The following is an 8917-nucleotide window of genomic DNA, read 5'->3' as shown; positions in this document are numbered from 1 at the left end:
AATCGCTCGATTTTTGAGAGCACCGTAATATATTTTTACGTGTAAAATAACTATTAATAATTGAATGTCTTGGATTTTAACCATATTCGATATTTCTAAAATGATTTATAAATGTTTTTCATTTCATAAATAATATACGTTTTCAATAAACCTTTAATTAGCTATACCGAATGTGTATAAAATACGTTTATTATTCGTTTAAATATTGCTGCAATGAAAACATATAAATATAATTTACGTTTAAACTTTTATTAACATATTTACATTAAAAAGTATATTATACCTGGATATTAAATTCTATTTTTGATAGGTTATTTAAAGGGACAACTTTTACAAATCATAAACGTATTTAAGAAATGTTTATTTAATTAGTATATAATTGTATTTGATAGTATTTTTATACGTGTTATAAATATTTCTGGCATTTTATAAACCATTTTTCAACGTATAAAATACGTTCCGTATTATATATATGTGATAAGAACGATTATTATAAACGTACTATATATTGCACTAACGTATAAAAACCGTTTTACCTATATACGTATCTGCCACATATCTATACCTGTTTTATACCATACTTGCGTTTAATAAACGTATAAAACAATCCAGTTCTTATTGGGTTTATTGTGAATAGTCGACTAATAATCATTTATATATTAACTATTAAAAGTACTGTGCTGGTGATTATTGCAAATAACCTGATTATGAAATCAATAATCATTTCATAAAAGAACTATTGGGGAATGATTATTGCAAATAATCTCATTATGAAATCAATAATCACTCATTCAAAAACTATTAGGAAATGATTATTGCGAATAACCCAATTATTAGATGCTACATAATCACTATTAGAGAATGAATAATCACTAGTCAATAGTGTAAGTCAATAGTGATTATTAGCTTTCCTAATAGTTCATTTCCGTAAGGGACGCTAACGAGCTACGAGCAAATTAAAACTAAGATTTCTTTTTATATTGTCTTTTTGGCTAGATAAAATATCTATCATTTATATCTTTTCGCTTTGTCGAAAAGATATAAATAACTTAAAAGAGTATAAGATCTTTTGTCATAAAAAGAACAAAGTTTTCGTCGACTTTGAGTTATATTTCAGTCGACTATTTATTAACCATTTGTCGACTTTCAAAAATCGACAAATAGTCAACAAACAGTTAATTGCTGTCGAGTTATAGTCAACTATTGAAAGTCGCCTTTAAGTCAACTGAGAAAAGTCGGCTACTAGTCGACTAACAGTCACGCGTGTTGTGTGGGTAATAGGTATGTATGAACTGTGATAAATATAAAGATAATTATAGAATACCCGAGCCTCGTCAAAAATATTGACAAAGGTATATATAATTATTCGATGCATTTTAATACGAAGCAACAGAATAAATATATTTTTATCAACATTTTTTAACGATGACCGTATTCTAAATAAGTACCAATGTAAAATATACACATGATAAAATATAAAAAATTTTTGATGACCTTTATTTTACAGCAAAAAAACAAGAACTACAAGGGCATCGCAAGTTCAATTAACAAAAATGTTAGATTTTTGTACAGCTCTTTAAATTCATTGTTCGTCAAATCGAACGGATTTTCGAACAAAGTTCGTAATAGTTGTCGTTGTACCCTTCGTTCCAAACGTTGGACACGTTCTTCTAGTAATTGTAAGTCTGCAGCAAGATAACCAAGCGCCATCTTATAACAAAAAAAATTAAATAATTATTTTATTAGGGAAACTAAAAGTTTAAATTAACAACACAAATTCATTATTATTTATCTAAAATTGAAGTTAAGTTTTCTTTTATTATATTTATTCAGTTTGAAATACATAGCCGACTATTGCATATACCACTTAAAAAATTATTTAAAAAAAAGGAAAGTATTAACTTAGGAAGTTTTTATTTCTTAAGTTAATATTTAAATTAAATATAATGAGATTAACTTCATTTTAATAGTATTTTAAAGATCAAAATAGAATATATACATAGGTACTTATTAAAAACACAAGTAAAACATGCAAAGAACAAAAGTCATCATTAATCATCATTAATGTATTACATACCTTTGGTTGTTCTAAATAAATTAAAATTCCTAATAGAATTTCAACTTCTTACGCTGCCCTATGGATTTCCAATTCTTAAAAGAATCAAAGTCACCGAATTAAAAGATGTCAAAAACTGAGAAGGCCACTCGATATATTCACAATCAGACACCAACTTAACCTCTAAATCATGGTTGCGGGAACACGTATTACACACATACGTATACATTTCATACACTAACGCACTATCGACTCACACCGATTATTGTTAATAGCTTAACGAGACCTCCGGTAACGATCGCAAACGTATCGACGCGGCTTCGATAACTATCGGAATTTAACGATTCAAGTTATCGAGAATTGTCGATATCTCCTAGTTACAGAATAACCTTTTGCGATAATCATCGATATCGATAGTTAACAATAGCGATATTCGTCGTTAAGGAGTTAGAGAATCCCACTACTGATCACGAGCTTCCGAACCGAACAACTTCGCCTTAGGCTAAAATCACACGATGCGTAATAGAGCTGCGGAATAGAGAATGCGTCATTGAAGCGACCAATCAGCACTATTCCGCTCTTTGACCTTGCGTGATAGAAAAGAGCGGAATAGAGTGTGCGTTGATGTGCGTCATAGCGGTCATAGCGTTCTATTACGTCCTAAACCGTCGTATTTCAAGGTTAGATTATTGTTAAGTTAATTAAATAATGGATATGACAGAGACGAATAAAGAATATGTTGAGACGAATAAAACAGATTCTAATGTAAGTACTTCCTTTCGATACTTCATCATTGATGTTTTCAAGTATATTTGCAATAAATGTGTAATAGATTCAGTCACCATTTTTAACTTTTTATCCATAATAAAAATTAATTATAAACTTGTGGATACAAACTAATAATTAAATAAAAATGTGCGAGTACAGCTGTCAAGATAAAGTTTTGAAGTAATGACGCAATACGCATTACGCATGATTTCAGTGTGCACTGTTCACATGATGCGGAAAAATGACCATAAATGCGTGAAAGCAGTCAAAAAATCATTTTAAATTTATAAGTATTTATTACAAAATATTAAATACTATAACAGTAATAATTGTTTTTACAATTTAAGAAATTATATTTTATTTTAATAAGCAAATTATTAACAAAAAGATAATAATTTCTAAATTATATTTATCCTGGATGTGTCTTTGCATCTCTTTGACGCACCATGTGAACATAGCGGACAAAACTCGCGTAATAGAAAAGAGCGGAATAGCGCTGATTGGTCGCTTCAATGACGCATTCTCTATCCCGCAGCTCTATTACGCATCGTGTGATTTCAGCCTTAGCCAATCACGGCGAGCATCCTCGCCGAGTCCCGTAGCCGAGCATCCTCGGCGAATTACATCACTGCCCACGACGAGCATCCTCGTCGAGTCCGTAGGCTAAGTATCCCTGGTCAACCAGTTCCGTCCTACTTCCAAGGAAGACTCGTTCCGCCGAAATTTGTAAACCAAAACATCAGGGCATCTGCGTTCTGACGATTCCATCGTCTCATTTTGCACGAGGCGGCTCAGGCCAAGTGCGGAATCGCTACCGGCGCATCGACCAATCCGCGTCCGTCGCACCGACCAGGCGTTCCGCGAGTCCCCGATCATCCCGGACACCGTGTCCGCATACCCGCGACTGAAATGTATCTCCGTATAACAATTTAGCGACCGTAGTTATTATCTTTTCACAAAGTATAATAATAATCGGTCAGATTAACGAGCTAAATTAAACGATTTAATACCAAATTTAATTTACAATAAACATATAAAACAAATTATGTAGGAACGTTTTGGCTCTACTTAGCTTTCATCAGCCTATTAAATTCAATTATAATAAAATTAGAAGTTTGTTTTATACAAAAAAATTTTATTTTTAAAAGAATTTTTCCCTCCGTATAACAAATTTTTCCTAAATTAACTTAAAAATGTCGCATGTGTCGCATACTGTCTGTGATTTTTTTGACGGCGAACAGGCAAACTTGTGTATCGGATGTTAATTTTGCATGTGTGTGAAGTGTGTGTGCGTGTGTAAGTGTTGTTAGTCCGTCCCTTCTTTGGTGAAATGAAGAAAGTCCTCCAAGCAGCACAATTTTTTCGTCACATGATGAAACTCGTGAAATGACTCGCGGTTTCATATGTAAGTTTTTTTATACAAACGTAGTATTCACCACCATTTTGTTCTCTGTATATTAACGATAGTTATTATATGATTGTACAAAATTTTTTTGCCGTAGATGAATTAACCCTTACGGAAAAAAACTATTGGTGAATAGTAAATTGCACAAGTAGCAAATATACACAAGAAAAAAGAGGGAGTTAAGGCTAAAGCAAAGCTCGACACACTAAAAGTGGATGCGATCAAATGTAAGCATAAAATAATAAAAAGAAAGTAATAAAATTGTAAGTAAAATATTTATTTTATGTCTATATATATATATATATATATATATATATATATATATATAGACATAAACTGAAACAAAAACCGTTAAAATATATATATATATATGGGACGTTTCACGTCAATCGGATCACTTGTCTGCCCAAAATTTGAAGCGACCTACAGAGACGTTCGATAGCTCAAAAAATTAGTCTTTACTAGTACTTTCGAAAGTCATGTGGCCCGTTTTGAAATTCAAAATGGCGGATCCAATATGGCGGCTGACAAGAAACAGTAGGCAACCCGAAAATTAAAAAAAATTTGAAACTTTGTGTACAAATAGAGGAGTTCATCCATAACACAAAAATAAATATTATTAATTATTATGAATAAAAAAAAAATTTTTTTTTAATTATTCAGGGGCTAATCATAATCCTAGAGTTGTGTCACTGAAATCCAAGATAACTGATCCAATATGGCGGCTAAAAGTTTGAAAATTGAAGAAAAATCTACATAATTTAACGTAATCATGTTTTTCTTTTAATGATTCGGTTTTGAAATGGCTTGGTAAGGAGTTTTCAGTGTCTGTGATGTTGAATCTGGATGGGTTCGGTTCTATACCAGTAACTGATGTTTCAAAATTTTTAAAGTAGTTAAAAATCTGCAAGGTATATTGTCTTCTCATAAATGTGTGTTCACATAAACACTTTCGGTATTTTTTTACATGATGGTATTAAATGTTCTTAATAATGAATCATGGCATAGTTAGTAATAAAAAATAGGTTTTTATTGAAACTATGATTTTTGGCTTCAATATTGCACAGTAGAAATGAAATCCTTCGCAGCAGAATATCTTTTTATTTTCAATACTTTATTTGATGTCGGTATAAATGCATGGCTCATTTGAATGTTGGTGACTGCTGGAGCTGTAGAAAACCTTTTATTCAAAAATTTTTTTGTCTTTTGATGATTTTCTTTAGAATAATAAAAGAATTTAATATTTTCAAATTTTTCTTTTGCCCAAGTGAAGAGCTTAGTTGATTTTAATATAGCATTATTCTGATGTACTTGTAGGCTATAACGAGTCGCCTCCCTTTTCAAAGTAGCTCCAAGACCGTCACATGGTCCTTTACCATGTGCTGTTGCATGAAAGTGCCATTCGGCTTCTGCGTCAAAATCGTCCTTGTGATTCATTAAATTAATCATTTGATATCTATTTTTAAAGTGCTGTTTAGCACCATCCGTAACGTAAATGATTTTTTTAAATTTTGGACAAATTTTTCTAATTATTGGTATCACATTTTGCTGCATTATATATACAGCAGCTGTGTCATGAGTTGTACTATCTGACAGTAAAATGATGCTTTGATGTTCTAATTGTTCACCAGAACGGTAATAAAACAAAACTGTGAAAACTGTGCACTGATCATTATTGTAATGAAAACCCTGTGCTGCGTCTTGTAAAACGTAGGCGTAATTTTCAGCGAAATCGCACTGAAGTAATACCTCGTCTTCTTGTAAATTTTCCTTCTTAGTAGAAATGAATTTTGACTGAGCTTTCGAGATGAAATCGTGAGAAATTAGTTCTTTTAGCTTTTCGCAAAGTTCTTCTACGAAATCTTCGGTTGGAAGACATTCTTGTCTTAAAGTGCATCGATCAGTAGATTGCCATTTACTGAAAATTATTTGCCGAATATTGTTTTGATTCAATATTCCTAACAGAAGATCAGAAAAGTTTTTTAGTTTAGGACAATCCTTGCATTGAAGCACATGACAGGTATCTTTAGGTTTATCACAAAGAATGAAACGAATGCAATCATCAGAGTTGTTTAAGATAGTTTTTAAATTTTTGCTGTATGTTTTCAAACCTGCAGCATCAATCATCGCCTTAACATTTTGATGAATAACACAAACGCATACAGTATGTGTTCCCGAAGTACCAGCAAGGACACACCATTTTGGCCGAAGTTCAGCAAATTTGGTCAAACCAATAGGAAATAAAGGATATTTCTTTTTGAAGCAAGTATGCAGTACTTTAATGTCACTCAATAATAAACGCTTCTGCTTTTTTTCCTTACGATTATTGATACGTACAGTGACAGTCTCCTTTTTGTGCGGCATTATACGACTGTTCTCATCATTTTCGTAAAACTGAATCACTTTGGAAACTGTTTCATCAGGTAAATTCTTCCCTTTTTTAAGTGGCGGTATTGCTAAAACTCCGCTCGATTTTCTAAGATCTTTTGCTTGTTTGGCCATTCTATAGGAAGTCTGGAATTCTTCAGCTATTTGACGAATACTCCAACATTTTGGAGCTATTGTGAGTATACTTACTCGGAGAGGATCATTCTCAGGTAAATTTTGAAATTTATGTTTTAAACCTTCCAAAAGATCTTCTAATTGTTGTTCTCTGGACAAGCAAATCTTTTTACTTGGAGAATGATCATTATCATTGAAATCCGAATCTTCAAGGTCCTCACAAAATGAGGAATTCCTTGCCTTTGTCTCATTACACATTTTTCGGCATTGACTGCAAATTTTTGCGTTCTGACTTAAGTTTGGGAATATTTTAGAGATACTCTCTGAAATATTTCTCAGATTTTTACCAATATGACCATCCCTTCTGAATGGGTTAGAGCATCTATCGGAAGATAACTTTTTTTGTTCATTTGTAGCGTCCTTGCGTTTCTTTTCCATTTTTTTCTAATGAACACGTGTAACAACAAAACTTTTTGTCTTGGTATAAAACTTCCACTACACACTGATGGTGTAACGGCAGCACAGATTTTCAATATGAATAGTACTCGCTCGCAGACTTATCGTTTCGATCGCTAGAACGGTAGTACCCGAAGAAGAATCGCCGCGTAAATCGGCGCAGGGGGGGTAGGTCGCGAGACCGCGAGAATCGACGTTCGAAAACAAGCAATGTTGTCAGCTTGTTAGGCTTCCGCAATGTTTACCAGATTTGTGTTTAGAGGGCAAAAATATATGGGACGGCATGTAACTTTTATTCAAACAATGGAAACTACGTCGGCCAATGAAATGTTGGTCGTGGCGTGACTACACGTACAGAGATTAAGTCGGTAAAAGAAAAATGTGTTGGTGTTAAAAAAATATATTTTAAAGCTAAAAGTTGACACTTTAAGATAGCGTAAGCGGAAGTAGAAAAAAAATTTACTTTGCCAGCAAAAAATCACAAATATGTCAAAAAACGTCGTTTTTGACACTTTAACATCACTTTTCTCAAAAACCTAATGTGATGGAGCAATTTGCTTGCCGGATTCGTGCTCAGCGCGCAAAAATACATAGAAAATAATCAATTTTATTCAAAACCATGTCCCCTAGTGTAATTATTCATCCATTCAGCCGCCATATTGGATCCGCCATTTTGAATTTCAAAACGGGCCACATGACTTTCGAAAGTACTAGTAAAGACTAATTTTTTGAGCTATCGAACGTCTCTGTAGGTCGCTTCAAATTTTGGGCAGACAAGTGATCCGATTGACGTGAAACGTCCCATATATATATATATATATAATATATATATATATATATTTTAACGGTTTTTGTTTCAGTTTATGTGAACTCAAAATTTAAGTCATGTGCAATATCTAATATAGATCAACTAATAAATAAAGAGATTGTTCAAAAGCTAAATAACGCTTCTAAAAATAATAAACGTACAAGTACGTGCAATATGGAGTCAACATTGACATAAAATGAAAGAATATACCCAAAAACAAAGCAATTGAGCAAAAAGTATAGTTTTAAAAATATTAACACGTGAAAACATAATATTTTAAATGCATTAATAATATATTAAAAGTTTCGATTACAGCACATTTTATTTTTATGTCACGTAATTTTAATTTTATTTTTATATTTTATTTTTTTATATTCTATACTTATTGCTTTTATATCTTAAATGTTTTTGTATTTCCCAATATTATAAAATTTATATTTTAACAATAATAAATAATACACATATATTTAAACAAACAAATTTTGAATAATTTATTTTCTTCTTGATTAAATTTTACTATTGACCAATAGTAACTATTCGCTAACAGTATAAAAAAACTATTGATGAATAGTAAATTGGCCAATAGTTATTTGGTTAATAGTTACTATTGCGAATAGTTACTATTGGCGAATAGTTATAACTATTCGCCAGTAGTAACTACTCGCAATAGTAATACTATTTACTATTCATCAATAGTTTTTTTATACTGTTAGCGAATAGTTACTATTGGTCAATAGTAAAATTTAATCAAGAAGAAAATAAATTATTCAAAATTTGTTTGTTTAAATATATGTGTATTATTTATTATTGTTAAAATATAAATTTTATAATATTGGGAAATACAAAAACATTTAAGATATAAAAGCAATAAGTATAGAATATAAAAAAATAAAATATAAAAATAAAATTAAAATTACGTGAC

At 31.4% G+C, this 8917-nt stretch overlaps 1 long non-coding RNA gene across 1 annotated transcript; it reads right to left on the bottom strand.

Annotated features, from left to right (window-relative positions):
- Positions 1–1469: 1469 nt before the first annotated feature.
- Positions 1470–2529, bottom strand: LOC105204751. The gene is made up of 2 exons (XR_851239.3): positions 2078–2529; positions 1470–1710 (listed from the first exon to the last, which is right to left on the bottom strand). It is a non-coding gene; the product is annotated as an uncharacterized LOC105204751 (long non-coding RNA).
- Between the last annotated feature and the right edge of the window lie 6388 nt (positions 2530–8917).

Source organism: Solenopsis invicta, chromosome 7, assembly GCF_016802725.1.
Source record: "Solenopsis invicta isolate M01_SB chromosome 7, UNIL_Sinv_3.0, whole genome shotgun sequence".
In the NCBI taxonomy this organism is placed as follows: domain Eukaryota; kingdom Metazoa; phylum Arthropoda; class Insecta; order Hymenoptera; family Formicidae; genus Solenopsis; species Solenopsis invicta.
This window is presented reverse-complemented; position numbering and strand designations above follow the sequence as displayed.